The sequence below is a fragment of the Aedes albopictus genome, chromosome 3, assembly GCF_035046485.1.
Source record: "Aedes albopictus strain Foshan chromosome 3, AalbF5, whole genome shotgun sequence".
Classification (NCBI taxonomy): domain Eukaryota; kingdom Metazoa; phylum Arthropoda; class Insecta; order Diptera; family Culicidae; genus Aedes; species Aedes albopictus.
The window spans coordinates 98,636,743-98,654,819 of NC_085138.1; the positions used below are offsets into that span (position 1 = coordinate 98,636,743).

Below are 18,077 nucleotides of genomic sequence, written 5' to 3' on the forward strand. Positions count from 1 at the left end.
AAAAAAAAATATGTACAATAAAAAGATCTGACCTTTCTAGCTGCAAACCATTCACAGTTTCCGACGAGCAGGTCCCACGTCGTTCGACTTTCCAGGATCTGTTGAACAATCGTATCACGTCGATTCAAACGTTCACGTGACCTTGAATCGCATGCGCATGCACTTTTTTCGTTTCGCGAGGTTCCACACTCCACATGCAGGGGTCGATCCGCAACACAACTATCCACACGCAACCGTTTCCACCGTTCGTTTGCTTGCTATGCGTGTAAACACAGTTTCGGCTACTCACCCGCAGGTGGCACTTCTTCAAACTTCTGTGCCTAACGCTTGCCGATTGTGCGATGTTTCGGTGTGAGACGATTTGGGCAACAATTATGGGATGAGCTTGCCGATGCTGCGACGAGAAACGTTGCGGAAAGCTTTCGGATGTTGCGCGATTGATGGGCGCTCGCATGAGAGTGGTCCGGTCGCAGGGCTGGTTCGAGTCAACGAACTGATTTTCCTAGAAGTCGGCGACTCCGGATAAACACCCGCGATGACCAGCGGGAATCACCTGGTCAATCGATTAGAAGGACAAATTCACATTCCACTCTTTTAAAGAGATCAAAATTCTTCATCTTACCCTTTTGATCTGGTATTTTAGTCACACTTAGAGTGATTTTCAAAATGGCTATCCTGGCTTAATCTTAATCTACGAAAATTATTCGAGAAAAGTTAAAGGTTTTCCACTAGATTTCATTTAAAATAGGTTTTTACCAAAGATTGTAAAATAATCAATTAACTGTTTTGATCACTGATTATTACAATTTTGTCTTCCCAAAATCACTATTGACTTGGCTAACTGGTAATTTGAAATTTTCACCGATTTAGAAAACTTGACGAATCGCACGAGAATAAAATGTCGGTCGGAAAATTTAGTTTTTATAAACCCCCCCTATTGCGTACCTATTTTTGTCGAACGCAATTTCGAACAACCCCATCTCATTTTGCCTTAAACGTTTCTAAGCTATCGATCTCATTCTACCTTTGCTTGTATTGTGTTATACAAGCAGGTAGCGGATATTTGGCTAGCCTCTAGGATTAGTTCAATTAGGGGTTTTTTGAAATACTTTTTGTGGTCAGTTATGAGATCCATGGAGGCACTCACGGAAACTTGCGAGACAAACTATCGATACTTTTTTTTTGCAAAAGCTTCAGGTGTCTCAGAAAGGGCAAGAGATGGCGCGCATGTTGCAAAAGAGGTCAAAGTGTATCATAAGCATTACACTGTTAATTTTATTTCCCGTACATCCAGATTCAAATCATATTCAAGAATTAATGTTACATGGTTAACAACATCTGTGCACATCACACATAATGGTTATGGAGACATTAACATTTTTCGCGACTGTCGTACCTGACCACGCTTAATTTTCAGCGTGTTTGTGCAAGATTTTTTTCCTTCACTTGTCTTCAAACTGAAATAACTTTTCACTCGTAGCAAGAAAATCGATGAAATTTTCACCATCAATAGAGGACTTGTTTATGATCAGACTGCTGTAAAAAAATAGTTATTTATGTAACGAGTTGCAAAAAGTTGATTTTTTCAGCACGAGTCGTACATTTATCCAACGAGGCTTGCCGAGTTGGATAAATACGAAGAGTGCTGAAAAAATCGAGTTTTGCAACGAGTTCCATACAAAATTTTATGCCATGATTTTTTCATAATGCAACTCATTTGAGTTGCATAATGTTCATAATGCAACTCAAATGAGTTGCATTATGAACATTATACAACTATTTTTCATTATGCAACTCATTTCAGTTGCATAATGAACCAGTGTGGAAATATTGACCATTATGATACCAAAATGAATTGCATAAAACATAAATTATGATACTGAATTGCATAAAAATGATTATGATCATTGAGAGCGTCACAATAAATTATCCTTTGCGTCCGGATTCTAACTGGACAATGCTTTATTCTGAGGCAATTGCTGGAAGAATTTAGTAAGGAATCCTTGTAAGAATTTACAAAGGGCAATATCTGCAGAAAATTCTAAAGGAATTCCAAGCGAAATTTTCGAAGATTTTTTTAATGAAACCCTAGAAGAATTTATAAAGTATTATCACTTCAGTTCAAAATCGGAGCCTTCTACTAGCGAAAATTAGTGTTTCTGGTGGAGTTCCAGAGGAACCCATAGAAATCTACTTAATGGAAATCTTGGGGAAATTTCTGGAGAAATTTCTTAAAGAATCCCTGGAAAAATTCTAGAGAAAAAAAAAACATTGCAGGAGTTCCGAAAAAAAAACAGCCATTTTTGTTGCAAACAGTGAAACACAACTGTGATAACCATATTTGAATAAATTGACCCAACCGGATTCCCGTGACAGGTTCCGCGGGACCTTATTGGGGACACTTCTGCTTTTCAACCTAAACATGCCGTGTGGCATATCAATCATCATGATTTCGAATGGCTGAGTCAGGAACGATAGACCGCTGACCCCCGGAACATCTAGCACAGGTTCCACGGGGGTGTCATCGGGGACATTTCTGGTTTGCCAGCAAAACATACCGAGCAACGTATTAATCTTCAGGATTTCGAAAAAATGGCACAGAAAAAATTGACTAAAATATGTATCAACTGATGTGGCCGCTCCGGAACACCTGGAACATGTCAAACACAATAACACACAAAATAATCACTTTAAGCCACTTGGCAAAACAGACACCTCCCCCACCCCCTGACCCCAGTACAATTCGGAATATCTCCGGAATGGTTCCAGATATTTCATGGCCACTTGAGTATAATAAAGTTGCACCAATTTATAATCGATTGAGGGAGGCTTAAAAAAATGTCAGCATTTTGAAAATAAGTTGTCAGCTTGATTGTCGGGGGTCGGGTACGTGAAGGTTAATTCACATTTATTGGGTTCTGGCAGAATAGAGTCCCATGAAATTCAATTCAATTTCGGGCAGCGGCCAAGTACCAAGAGATGAAAACCTTGCCCTGACACGGACTTCAAGTTATAGAGCTCTAATAATAAAACTCGAATCGAGGTACCAGATTAGGATTACAGTAGACGTTCGGTCGGTGCAAACGGTTTAACTGCAATGCTTTTTTAACTGCAAGTCCGGTAAGTGCAACAAATTTGCAGTTATCGCACCGCTATCTATCAAAACTGTGCGCCAATATAGCCCAAATAAACAATCGAATGAATTTTTCGTTCATTTAACGTCAATTGATGGGTTGTTGACGGTTATCTGATGTTGCAGTTATCGAATTTTGTTTGCTAACTGAAATGTAAACATGTTGCTGTTATCGTACGTCTACTGTAGTTTTCCTTGATAAAAACAAGTTATGAAAACAGCAGCAATGACTGTCAATTAGAAGATTAACTGCCATTTAAAACACAATTTCAGGATGACTGATGGACCCAAACCAATTGATGAAACCTCGTCATCCTGTAATCGGAAAGTATTATCCATCTTTATAACAGGGTACATTTGTGTTTCGTGCTGTGCAGTGTCCATTTGTGATGTCTCTTATTTGTACATTTGTAAGGTTCTATGTATCGTACATTGTAATAATAAATTTTCTCTTATTTTCGTAACACATCTCAGAAGAAAACTGGAAGCATCCCAGAAGGATTCTAGAAACTTTTCATTAATATTCTGGAAACATCCCAGAAGGAAACCAGATGCATCCCATAAGGCATCTAGAAGCATCTCAGAAGAAACATGGAAGAATCCCAGAAGAACTAAATGGCTTCTAACTAGCCTGGGCAATCTGATATTACCTCAATTCAATAAATATATTTATGCAGATTTACTTTTCATACCTTCAAATCAAGAATGTAATGTGAATGCCTGCTCGAGTAAGTCTTCAGTATACCCACTTATAGGGATTTTCCGGAACACAAATGGATCACTACAACCAAATATGCAACTGATACCCCGGGCAGAGTTTAAGTACTGACGATCAAAATGTGATATTGGTTTGTTTGAGATAAGAGGTAAAAGTACTGAAAATAATAGCAAAAAATTGTTCTTGAATCATCTAACCAATAGCAGAATATGATATTTGAAGATCAATCAAATAGCTCACTGCTGTTGGTTAAATCTTACCAAGAGCTAAATTGGGTATGATGATGATATTCCAGGAGTAAAATTGAGATATTATTTTCAGTACTTTTACCTCTTATCTCAAACAAACAAATATCAATTTTTGTTCTCTATATCAAAATATGCTATTATTGAGCATTTTTCCTCTGCTCGGGCAAGTTTGAATGGCATCCTTAATTTTAGCACTAGTTTATCAATCATCAAGTATCAGACACTCTCATATATCCTTTGGTAATGGCAATCTAAAAGTGGTCCTATTATATTGTCGTTTCGAATATCTTTAACTTTTGATGTAGTGAACAGAACTCAATAAATTGAATACAAATCAAAATTCTCGTAATTCCATAGCGACTGTTAATATTTCAACCAAATCGATTCACCAGAAACCGAGGATCACATCGTCAAACTTGGCCATTCTGCATAAAAAATGGCTGATGATCTTCTTGTTTTGTCCGACACCGTATTTTTTGAGGAGATTATGTCGGCTAGCGTATACCGATGATTGTCACATAATTTGAATTTCTGACCCATTGTACCGAACGATTCCAGCAAACACAAGGTACCTATGCGTGAAAAATCGAATTTCATGAGCAACCGGTTCCCATAAGGCCCCCATATCGTGTCGGCGTGTCGCCCAGCTGCGTGATAATAAAAAATGCATTTACGGTTCATCGCGTTCTGGTTCGAGTTCGGAACCCGTCGCCTGCTTGCATCAAGATTAGCTAGATGTTTGGCAAATTAATTTGCAAACAAAAGCATTTGATTGGCAAATAAATTAAGCTTTTACTCGATAACGATTCGACGAAGTGAAGAAGCCATTTTCGTGCAAAGCCGGTCGTTGATATGCTGACGATGCACGGTGGAGGACCTCCACCTAGCTTTGTTGGGGGATTTCGATATCAACCACCCGTCGGAATTGTTGCCATCGTCGTCGCCTGTAGATTATTATCGATGTGTGTTTGGAGAGGGAGGGCGGAGTGAGTCCCGTTTTTCGTCATCGTGGTGATGACAGGAGGCGACCCAAGCGGCCAAAGCAGACCTCGGTGATGACGAGCTCGTAAAAGCTAATGGAAATCAATATAAATCCGATAAAACACATTGCTGTTTTCAGTTTCGTGCGTTGTTGGCTGATGGCTACACATTAGACGATGGGATTAGAAGCCGTAGAGTGGCTGGGAGGGAAGGCTGTTTTCAGTGGAAGGATGATTTGAAAATTTGTTAAACATCGTTGATGTATTAGGGGCGTCGTTCGACGGATATCGAAATTAGTACCCATTTGGCGACAGAACTAAATTAAATTTAATGAGGTGAATGAGGGAAGAACTCAATTGGAAACTCACAAATATAATATTTTTTGGTCGGGCTATTGGCTATCTTATTTTCGTAAATTTTGAGGGAGCTCATAGTTTTTAAGCAATCCCGCAAGCATTTTTGACTAGAGCAATCGAAATTGCTAAGAGAATCAACGAATGGGGCTTGCACGGTGCTCCCCAGACCTCAGTGGATATAAGATGAAAATCTTCATCCAATCGGTGCTCATTATTTGTTTTCTGTGACTATTCTGCATGATTGCGCATAATTAAAAGAATAAAGTAAGACCGTTTTGAGTTACACCTTAGTAGCAAGTAGCGAAGAATTGTTTGAGTATCTTTAACATAGCTTTGAAAAAAATTTGGCCTCTTCTACACAAACGTTGATTTGCTGGATAACTTTTGATAGGAAAAAAAGACATCTCTAATTTTTTGATATGTTATGTATAAATGTTTCAGCTTTCAATTGATGCAAAAATTTTAAAAATTGGTGGTTGCCATCATAGTTAAAACATTTTTTTGGTATACAAATCCAAGATGGCGGTCAAAATCAATATGGCCGACCCAGTGCCGGATTTAGGCCTCGGGGGGCCCGGGGCAAACCCTATAAAATGGGCCCCCAGAATCAAAATTTCGAAAAAATGAGTCATACTATTACGTTTTTTTTCCTAATCTTATGTATTATGTATAATATTTTTAATGTTTGCTGTTTTAGGCCTAATATTGAAAATTTCTGATTTCTGAACTTCTCCAAAATTCCGACAAATAGAAAATTATTCGAACATTGATATTTGGCTCAAATGTCAAAATGCTAGCGTAAATGACATTTTGTTCAGATAGTACATATATTTTAAACTCTCATCCGAATTGAAAATATTTATGCAAGTTTATGAACTTAGCGTTCAGTTAAAAATCTACTAAAACATGAAGCAACTTTATTTGAGATTGCACGAGATCGACGAGTATTTGCAGATTCAAATTATACAAAGATTAGACTCTTGAGAGCAACTGTAGCAATAAATCTTGATATCTTCAGTAAAACCCAACATAAAGATATGGAAATCTACTATTTCGAGGACACTCACTTTTCAAATCTAGCCTTAACTCCCAAACATCTCCAGAATTCATCATCTTCTCTTGCCTATAATAGCAACGAACTGATGCAAATGAGTATTAGGCATTTGTTTTTAGAATATAATCATAATCAACAGACGTATATATAATCATTGTGAAATAATAGATAAATTTGTGAAACTATTGAAATTTATATTGATCTACAAGTACTTTTAAAGCTGCTCTCGAAAGCTTAATCTTTCATGCACTCTGCTTAGAGACACTTTTTGTGTCAACTTGAAGTCACGGAAAATTGTTTCCACTCGATAAGAACTTCTAAGGATTTTTAGAGAAAATCTCGTATTTTTAAATACTGCACCAAAAATTATGATTTTGAATTATTCTTAAGAGAAAATCCAGATAAATGACCAGAAATAATTTAGATACCTTTTTTGGTGTGACGTCCCCAGTGGGACACTGCTTCTCGCCTTTGTGTTTCATGAACACTTCCACAGTAACTGTGGAACTGTTATTAACAAATAGTTTCCTTTATCAATGACCATTTCGTATGTGTATATCTATGTGTATGGTCTTGATGAATTAACAGCTGTGGTTATAGGGGCCCTTTTCCAAATATGAACGCCCATCGACGTGAATTTTATATGGCTTCGTTGAAAAATATAAATTGAATTTCAGTTTCTTGGGGGGCCCCCTTAATCGGGGGGCCCGGGGCACTTTCCCCCTTTGCCCGCCCCCCCCCCCCCCTTTAAATCCGGGCCTGGGCCGACCCAACTTCTTATCATTGTAAATAGTAGCTCTATCTTTCTTCTTTTCAACAACATTTCGTTTTGAGGTGGTTTCTGGAGAAACTTTCGAAGCATAATGGTTTAAATGAGCCATCGTTTGACCAAAATCGAGGGGTCTGCAAAAATTGTTGTGGCTCTAACTAACGGGGGGTCCATCAATTTGAGTAACCAAATGCATTTTCTTTACTTTTTTAGCGAGGACTTTCAGAAAATCGGCAAGGTGTAAATAAAGACTGGCCCCGAAAAAAATGAGACTCTCACGATAATGTATAACTTTTGATTGCGTTCACAAAAATAGCTGATTTTTTAACCAAGAATAGCATGTTATGTGTAGTTAATGCCCTAAAAATCTCATCAAAACCGGTTCAGTATTGGCGCAAATATTGTCGATACAATAAAATGTGATTTTTGAAATTGCGGGCTTCTATTTTATAACTTGGTTGTAAGCTCATCAATACGTCTGAAAATTTAACTGAAAGTTTTTCAAGTAAGTCATTATAAGTGGTGAAAATTTCATTATAATCGGTTCAGTACTTTTTTTTAACAATTCAAACAAAAAAACGGGGTTTTCAAATTTTGGGCACTTTTTAACATTTTAAAATCTGCATTATTTTGACTGTAGTATTGGCAACACTGTCCCGATTTTTTTTTAAACTTTGACAGTGTAAAATCGTTGTGTTAATCTGTTCTCAGTGAAAATTTCAGCCATTTTGATTGAACATTTTAAAAGTTAGAGCAGTTTGAATGTCACTATACCAAAAACCACATCTGCTTATTATGACATAGTGCTACATATATGGCTATAACTTTTTAAAGGTCAAATCAAATTGAATGAAATTTTGACACAATACATCTACATACATACTTTTTGTACAGAAAAATTTTCATTGATATCGGTTCAGTATTTTTGGCTCTACAGTTTTAGGTAAAAAATGTGATATTTTTAAAGTGTTTGGCCCAATATTCACAAATGGTAACACGGTGTGTTTATAGAGCAACTTTAAAACAAAAAATAAGTAAGTCTGAAATTTTGCCTAATGATACTTTGGGCCATTCCCTTCAATTTGCTGGTTCGGAGGAAATCATCCATCGGGGGGTCTAAGCTTAGTAGCAAAAGTGTAACATACACACACATTTATATAATGTTGGATCATGCACCGAAAGCGTGGCTGTGGCTGGCTGTGTGGATCGCACCGACCGGGTGCTATATTCAATTCATCCCGTCTGCGCCGTGCGTTTAGCGCAGCCTAATTTAATTGCCACTGCAGAATCAGGCATCGTAGAGAAAGATGAGCAGCGCAACTTTGCATTAGGTATTTTATTCTATCCTATTATGCCGTGCACCTATAAAAGGCGCACTCGACTCGCACAGAAATCAGTTGTGTATGAATTTATTCCTCTGTATATTTTCCTCGATCGCCACTGAGCGGGCATGCTGCCCCTCAGTGGTAAATGAATAATTACCGTTGAAGTAAAAGTCGTGTGTTAATCCGTCGTCGCCCCTCCAACCACAAACCACAACGTAGGCAAGACGTCCTGGCCGCAACAAATAATAATACATGCAAACTATTTAATTCTAAGCACCTTGAGTCATTATGATGGTGGCACTGTGAAAACTTGTTTTTCAAATGATGAACAGATACATAGTCAAATACATGAAAGGAAAACACACACACTGCCATTATGTAGCTTTTCACTAAAGTATTTATTATTTATTTCAAGAGCGTGGTTTTGCGTATACATGTTTATTTTTTCGATTTTTTAATAGTTAAGGTCTTTTCTAAATATCAAATTGCAAGCGAAAAGCTTTACGGGAGCGTGGCCCAATAATTTGTATTACAAAAAAAAAAACTGTTTGTTATTTTTTCGAAAGATATAGTTTTATGTTGAAAATATTTTACTAGTAAACAACGCCATAACAATGATCAATCACTCTTGCTCATGCTTGGAGGTTTTAAATTACACAGAAAATATTTTTTAAACATCATATACAAATCGATAAGACTACTTAAGTCATTTTTATCAAATTGTTTTTCCTAGGCTTTATGCTGAACAGCCTATTTTCATGCTTAATGTAGAAACATTTTCAATAAGTACTCCGTTCCTTCAACTATTCCTTCAGTACTTATTATCAGTTATTTGTTAATGAATGGTGGCATAAGCAATAAGCATCATATTGGTATTGAATTCAAAGACAAACTTAAGTTTAGGTCTAACAGCTATGTCAAATATCGTGGAATAATCCGGAAACCATGTTTAGTACGTAGTACCGTAAAGTTGCCCTTGATCGAATATTGCCCAACTGAATTCTGTTTTGAATTCAGTTCTCGTTCAGTCTTCAATCAAGACAGTGTTTTAATGTAGACTCATACCCACAACTTCAATGCTATCATGTGGTCTTTAACAGGTTTAACTTGTTTTTATTGTTTGACTTAGGTGAAATACTGTTTAATTTTGAGCTTGTTAACATTAGTTTCAAAATAATTTAGTTTCTGTACTTTTTCCTCAAAACAGAGATGTTTCCCAATCCTCGAGTGCTTCTCTTGGCTTACCAAATAACATTTAAATATTTTTTTGGAGAAGGCCGACATGCTCAGCAATCATGATAATTGTGTTTATTATAGGATTCGTAATAGAGGCATACTTGTACTTGTGAACATGTATACGCAAAACCACGTTCTAGAAATGAATAATTAATACTTTATTGAAAATCTACATAATGGCAGTGTGTGTGTTTTCCTTTTATGTATTTGACTATGTATCTGTTCATTATTTGAAAAACAAGTTTTCACAGTACCGCCATCATAATGACTCAAGGTGCTTAGAATTAAATATTTTTCATGCATTGTTAGCATAGCATAGCATAGCATAGCATAGCCGACCGTACACATCCTGGGGTGGCTGTCGATAGAGACGTTCAATGCGCCAGAAAAGTTGCCTGGGACTTGACAAACCTTTCATTGAACGATCGACACCTGGCCAGGTCCTTACGATCAGCGGGGATGGGTAGGAAATGTTGATTAGATATCTACTCAGAATATGTCCAAGAACTTGGCCCACTTCATAGATATCTGGAGTTGGATTTTGGATAGGAATTTATGGAACGCTTTCCTTGGCGAAAAAGCAGAATTTTGGCATATTTACAAATATAGTAGGATATTGAAATTTTCATTTACCTGAATTGATCTGAAAGCAACAATAATTCAGTTATACATAAATAATGAATAGATCTCACCAAACTGGATTTTTTTTTCTGCTGATTGCTTCCGAAAATTCCCTTTTCTTATAATTTGGAGAGATCTTCCTCAACAGGCCATGTCGTCTCAGCAGGGGGAAGTGCCGGTCTCAACCAGAAAATGTCCTCCCAGGAATCGAGATTTTTGAACTTCAGCGTTGGAAATCTTGCAGCTTGACGCCAATTCGCAGCAGACCGGGTAGAAGGAAGTCCATCTTCTTCATATGCAACTGGTTTACCGGTGGGGTCCTCTTCTTACCGCTTGAATTTACCGACATCGAATCGTTTTTCTTTGTTAAACAATCCATAGCTATATGCCGTTTCGTGTGACGAATTTTGCAAACGTCTTTCAATGGGCTTAGGTGGAATATTTATGTTAAAAATAAAACTTTTAATTCAGCTGAATCTAGTATCTACGAAACAGGTGGAAAATCACGAACGCGAAAAAACTGGCAGCCGAAATTTTCGATACGTCAACACGCGCGCACAGACTACTTCGATTCTTAAATATTTTTCATGCATTGTTATATAAAAAATATACAGATATATTGTTGGACTTTTTCTACTAAGCTTAGTATTTTAAAATGCGTTTGATAGTTTTGGTATTATTTGAAAACCATTCAACATATTTCAATGAAATTTTCACACAGTCATCTACGCATACTACTTCGAAATGCTTGAAATTTTTATGGTTCTATCTTCAAAGACAAAAAATTTGTGACTATTTGAAGGAGATGCAATAATTTACAATATGCGCTTTAAACAGTTTTTGCATGAAAAACCTTCAAAAAAATTTTGTTCTAGATCCCCCGATGGATGATTTCCACCGACCCAGCAAATTGAAGGGAATGGCCCAAAGTATCATTGGGCAAAATTTCAGACTTACTTATTTTTTTATTATAAAGTTGTTCTACACAACACACCGTGGGTAAGTCTCTTGTTTCGACGATATCTCCGCCAACACTTTTGATGAAATTTTTGTGGTATTAGCTACACATAGTGTACTATTCCTGGTAAAAAAATCAGCTATTTTTGTGCACGCAATCAAAAGTTATACATTATTCTTTGTGTCTCTTTTTTTTCGAGTCCAGTCTTTAGTGGGCCGATTTCAGCAAGAGTTAATCTTAAACGGTTCCAATATGAATCGCTGGAGAAATTCCTCTAAAAATCTTTGAAGTATAATTCAAAAAAGTCTTCAGGTATTCCTGGAAGCATCCCTAGAGAAATTCTATGATGCTTTCCTGGAAAAGCTAACGGAAGGATTTCTGATAGAATGATGGAATTCCTGAACGAATGCCTGAATAATTTATCGAAGAGATCCCGAGAGGAATTTCTGAAAGAATCACAAATTCTAGGAGTAATCCGTGGAAGAGTCCCCAGAGCAATTTCTGGAGAAATTACTGGAGGAATTACTTTAGAAATTACTGAAGGTATTCCTGGAAGAATTTCTGAAGGAACTATGGGGGGATTTTCTGCAGGTTCCTAAAGGAATTCTTAGATAAGTACCTGGATGAATTCTTGGAGTAATCTCTGAATGAATTCCCGGGGGAATTCCAGGAGAAATCCTCAGAGGAGTTCTGGAAGGAATCTCTGGAGAAATTTCTGTAGAAATTTCTGAAGAAATCTATTGAGGAATTCCTGGAGATATTCATAAGGTAATTGCTGGAGGCATTACTGCAGAAATTCCTGGCGGAATCCATGAAACAATTCCTGGTGGAATCTCTGAAAAAAAATACTGGAGAAACCCTTGACGAAATTCTTGGAGAAATTCCTGGATGAATTGCTGGAGGAATTACTGTGGAAACTCCTGAAGGACTGAGTAATTCCTAGACGAATCTCTGAAGCAATGCCTGGAAGAAAGCCTGGAGGAATCCCTGGAGCAATTTTTTGAGGAATTCCTGGAGGAATCCCTGGAGGAATCCCTGGAGACAATCCTGGATTAAATCCTGAACTCTTCAATATATTCTGTGAAGAATTCCAGTAGGAATCCAGTAGGAAATCGCTGAAGAAAGTCCTGGTGGAATTCCTGGAGAAATCCCTAGAGGATTCCGTTGAACAATTTCTAGAGGAATCTCTGAAGGAATGCCAGGAAGAATTCCTGAAGATATGCCTGGAGGAATCCCTGTTGGATTTTTTTTGAGGAATCCGTGGAGATATTTCTGGAGACATGCGTGTAGGAATTCCTGGAAGAACCTCCAGATAAATTGCTGGAGGAATCTATGCAGCAACTCCTGGAGGAAATCCTGGAGCAAATTCTGGAGGAATGCCTGGAGAAGTTCCTGGCGGAACATTTAGAGGAACTTCTGGAGAAATATCTAGAGCAATTCCTGAAGGATTGTTTAGAAGTATTCCTAGAGGAATTGTTAGATGAATTTTTAGAGGAATTTTCAGAGGAATTCCTAGAAGAATTCCTAGAGGAATTCCCAGAGGAATGCCTGGAGCAGAGCGTTCATGATTAACAAAATTTTTAATCATGATTAATCATTGATGATTAAAGTTCCCATTTTGATGATTATTGGTTATGATTAATGAATAATTTGATTTTTAGGATGATTAAAGATTATGGTTAATGATTAAAATTGGTTTTATCTGTGATAAGAGATTGTGATTTATGATTAAAAATGGCTCATTGATTAAAAATCATGATTAATCATGATTAATCAATCACAAAAAACTGGCAATGATTAAAATATATTTGTTGCTTAAAATATTTTTATGTTTCAATAGTAAAAGGCAAGTCTGTCTGAGAGATTTTCGAAAAAAAGAATCATAAATTATATTATTTAGAACAGCATTTGAACCATTCAAATTTAATCATTTATTTCATAATGATGAATCATTTTTGGTGATGATTGATTAATGATTGATTAATTTTTTTTCTTATGATTATGATTACTGATTAATGATTGAATTGCGACATCAGTGTGATTAAGATTAATGATTAATGATTAATGATTAAATGAGAAATTTCTGTGATTATGATTAATGATTTTCGATTAATCTTAATCATTAATTATTAATCATGATTAAATTTATGATTAATCATTAACGCTCTGGCCTGGAGGAATCCCTGGAGAAATTCCTGGAACAATCCCTGGAGGAATACCTGAAGAAACTACCGGAAAATTAACATTATTGATTATTTTTTTAGATCCCGAAGGAAACTTTCCCTATTTTGCTCAATATCTCATTTTTTGCCCTGCAGGGTTCTAAAATAATCGGTTATAGCAAAATGGGCTATTTTTCGTCGAAAAAACATTAATGTTTTTCGCCTCATACAATTTTTAAGAATTTTATGCCTCTTGAAGGACTATTTGACCTTGAGATTTAGACTTCAAATATTCCAATTTTCCGATAAAAAATTTCTAACATTTCCAATTTCCTCAAAATGGGGTCTAGTGATTAAAGCTATGGATCGCCAATCCAGAGGCCGTCTCTGGGTCCGCCGTGGGTTCAATTCCCGTTCCAGTCGGGATAATTTTCTCGACTCCCTGGAAGAAAGTGCGATTAAAATCATCGTTACAAAAATATAATCGCCCAATGCTAATTACGCTGTGTTTCTCAAACCCGCTGAGTAGATGGCGCAGTGAGCAAAACTGATGCGAGCGCCATGAGCGAGAGATTTGGGTACCTAAAACCCATCTGAAACCTGGTAAACCGCTCTGAAATGCCTTCTCATTGCCGACTTGAGAACCTATGAAGCAGAAGAAAGCATTGTTTCATGATCTCTTACTATGTGAATTAGGTGAAAATTCTTGATGCTTTCAGAACAAGGGGGGTCCGGAGAATGTTAGGGAATTTTAGTGTATTTTAGTGGAACTCCAGGGGCTTTCAAGAGAGCTTCAGAGGAGTTTGAAAATGCTTCAAAAATATTCAGGGTTCAATTATGCTGCAAGTGTGATACAAATTAAAAAAAATGCAGTTGTTCACTTTTCACTCCCAATCTGAACGAGACCAAAACAAGCAATGCGCACGTCCCTCAAGAAATGTTATGCTGCTGTCACTTGACCCATTCAACGAATCGAATTCGTTGGCTGGGTGGAGCGGTGGAGGTTGTAACTCAATAAGCGGATTCCGATGGTTCTTTAAGAGAGAGCTTCAGGAGAATTGCAAAGTGATTTCAAGGAGAATGGCTGGATATGAGGGAGATTCAGAGGGTTTAAGTAGAATTAAAAGAAAGACTATGGACTCTACAATGGAGTTTCCAGAGATTTCAGGGGGGCTCAGAGGACTTCAGGAAGCTTTAGTAGAATTTTAAGGAAACAAACGGGAGTCTCAAGGTTTTCTTTATGAATTCCTAGGCGTTTTAGTGCATTTCTAAAGATGTCAGGGGGCTTCAGTGGAGTTTAAAGGTAGCTTACGAAGGTCTTCGGGAGGTTTTTAGGAGTCTATCCCACACAAGAAGAAAAGTGCATTCATGAAAAAGCATCGAATCATATTATTCTTATCTCCCGTAAAATTTAAGGTACAAACTATAGTTCAGGGTATACCCTGATGCCAAATGTCTTGTGAACGTTTATCCAAATTCGAATTCTCATTCACCAGCCGCCAGCTATCCGCAAGATACTCATATCCAAATGCTAGTTTATGCTCTACCCTGATAACCTGATTTGTGGCATGGAGATCTGTGTAGGGATTAACACCGAAATAACCTGCCGGCTGATTCAAGCCCCACCACGATTCTCTACCGGCGGCAAGCAACGCCAGACCAGGCCAAAAGATGATCAAGTGCAGCAGCCAAGAAAAGTCACTCGCCAACCGTAAATCTCCAGGTGATAATTTATTCATATCTGATTCACCCTTTGCCACCACTTGTGCCACCTCTCATCCCATTGGAAATTCTGTGTACAAAGCACCAAATTTTCCGGAAAAAGGAAATGCGCTAACACCATGTAAAACAACCCCCCGCACACACACAGAAGGGGTCAAATGGAGAGGGAAAGCCGGGAAATAAACGCGAAGGCAGTCATGTTTTCTTTACTGCAGAGGGTTGCACCCCTCCACGAACCAGTCGACCTTCTCCTCCTGTCCATTTGCTAGGGCTTTGAATATGAGCGAGCAGCGAGTAGTTTTGCTAAAATCTGCCTTTTGTTGAAATCGCCTACAGATAATGGAAATGGGCAAAATGGAAAATGCGAGAAACCTCCCCGAAAAGGGACAGTTTTTCACAATCAAACCACCTCAGGGCACACCAACCCAGTGGTAGTGGAGAGCCACAAAACAATCATATGATTGTGCTGCCTCTGGCTGTGGATTGTTTCGGCTTGTAGACAAATCAGATGATATCAGCTAACAGTACTCGCAATAATTTAAATAATCATGTTTTCTTTATTGTGTACGATCCTTTATCACTGTTCTTCTTGCACTTCTTGTTTAGTACTTAGCGTTGGTTTCGTTACCATTTTTTTTATATTTCATATGTTAATTACTATTTTGTTTCTTTTATTGATATTATTCTTGTTTTTTTTTCTGTTCTGTTTTTATATTATTTTTTTTCTTTTATTGTTTCTGTTTATAACATAAACATTTCTTAATGCTTCAGATTATAAGTTGCTGCTTTGTGTTTGTTTTGTTTTCCAAAATTTATTTTATAAATCCGACAAAAATATGATTGAGAATAATTTTCTTTGTAGTAAGACGTCAATAAGAACTGAATATTTGACACCGAAAAACAAAATTAAACAACAGTCCCACCAAGAGTCCCACCGCTGCACTCCGTGTGACATGCCCTAGAAAATTGAACAAACATTGGCCCAAAAGCAAGGTCGACAAATACCGGAATCTTGAAGCAAATTTTCAGAACGTTGGCTGACTTTGACTCGATCTAGTTTACAGTTGATGGCTGTGGTTGGCCAGCCGCCTTCTTTGGGCTCTTAAAAACGAACAATGCCGTTTTGGCTAATGGGAGGCAACTGGCACCGACTGACATGGAACGGTAGGGCATATGGCTTGACTGAATGGTGGCGAGACGGTTTGCCTTATTCTCTGTACACCAGCCGGCTTGTTTATTTAACCGATTAAAATTATGCCATATAAACAGAAACTACCAATAACGCCAGCGGCGGACCGTCTCGGAAGTTGGCTTCCTGCTTTCTAAAATACTAAATATGGTAGCCCGGCAGCCTCACACATGTTCTGCTTTTTGCTATTGGCTAGGATTGGGGTTTGATTAGAAGCTCTTGATGCCCAGAGAACGAATGTTTAATGCTGCAAATATTGTAGGAGTTTTATAATTATAGAACTTTTCCTTTGCAGATTTGGGCTGCTTTTAACCCTTTAATACCCAATCCCGCCTTTAGACGGGGTATAGTTTGAGCATTTTTGTAATTTTTGTTTCGTGGAAAATCATTTTTTTTATATTTTTGGCTGATATTTAGGACTATTTTGTATATCTCAAAATGGTTTTGGTGTATTTTAAAGAGTATTTACATTTTTTTAAAATCATTGAAAAATTGATGTTTTAGTCACCTTTTAGAAGTCATTGTTTATTTTGTATTGAATCGCTACAATTAACAAATTTTAAATTTTTCCCAAATCATTCTATCCTTGTTTAATAGTTTAAGAGAATCGAATACACTCTAAAATTATTTTCCTTAAAATTACACGGAAAATAAAATTTTCTGTGAAAAAAACTTGAAATAATAATATTTCAAGAATAATCATAAAATCTCAAAATGTTTTCATGTCAAAAAATCCGTTCCTCAAATTGGCTTCCAGGAAAAATATAAAAGTGTGGGGATGTTCAAAAATAAAAATTAGAAAAATCAAAAACTGAAATTCACGAAATCGAGAATTAAAAAGAATCATCTTCCAAAACATGTCCAAATCGATTTTAGATGACAAAAAATGATATTTAGATCAAAATCAAAAATTTGGGTATTAGAGGGTTAATAGACTTGGGCTACATATTTTCAAATGAGGATGCCAAAAAACTTTTTGAACACATTTGAGAGAACATGTCATACATGTTCTCATACCAGAATGAGGTAAATAATATGATGTGTATTCTCGACTAAATTAAAAACTCTAAATCAAATCATGATGAAATGGAAATGTAATATCAATAAGGAACACATTTTAACCGGTAAAAAAATCTGCTCTTCCATTTTTCATAAATGCCCACTACTGCAGTGCCAAACTCAGACACCGGTGAACGTACAAAAAAAAAAACGGTACACACGTCAGTCCGCCTAAATGACGATGTCAATCAATGTTTATCGTCATTGCCGTGTACGTATGTATCGTCTCGCTTGCGCGCCGGTATTCAATCGTGATTCCGGCTGACTGGATTCCTATTCATCAATCCATATCGTCGGCGCGGCAGCTCCACCATCCGGCTCTACTGCCTTTCAATGTCGGGACATCGAACCACATTGCAGCAGCCGGGAAGGATGAAAACGAGAACGATGGCAATATATTTAGGTATATGTTTTGTACTCTTGCAAAGACTCTGACATAAATATGTTAGTTAATAAAGGCATTTGACGATGTTGCAGCCCTAAACCAGGAGTTTTTCGGGGATTGCTCCAGAAGATGCCAGGGGAGTCCTTCCGGAGTTCCCTGAA

The 18,077-nt window shown here is 37.2% G+C and overlaps 1 protein-coding gene and 1 long non-coding RNA gene across 2 annotated transcripts in view; both read right to left on the reverse strand.

Annotated features, from left to right (window-relative positions):
* LOC115256313 (protein ultraspiracle) overlaps positions 1 to 18,077 on the reverse strand; it is a 474,548-nt gene that overhangs the window by 413,448 nt on the left and 43,023 nt on the right. The gene's annotated exons all lie outside the window — the stretch shown is intronic.
* On the reverse strand, positions 181 to 1,324 carry LOC109405400 (uncharacterized). The gene is made up of 2 exons (XR_009999281.1): positions 623 to 1,324; positions 181 to 553 (listed from the first exon to the last, which is right to left on the reverse strand). It is a non-coding gene; the product is annotated as an uncharacterized LOC109405400 (long non-coding RNA).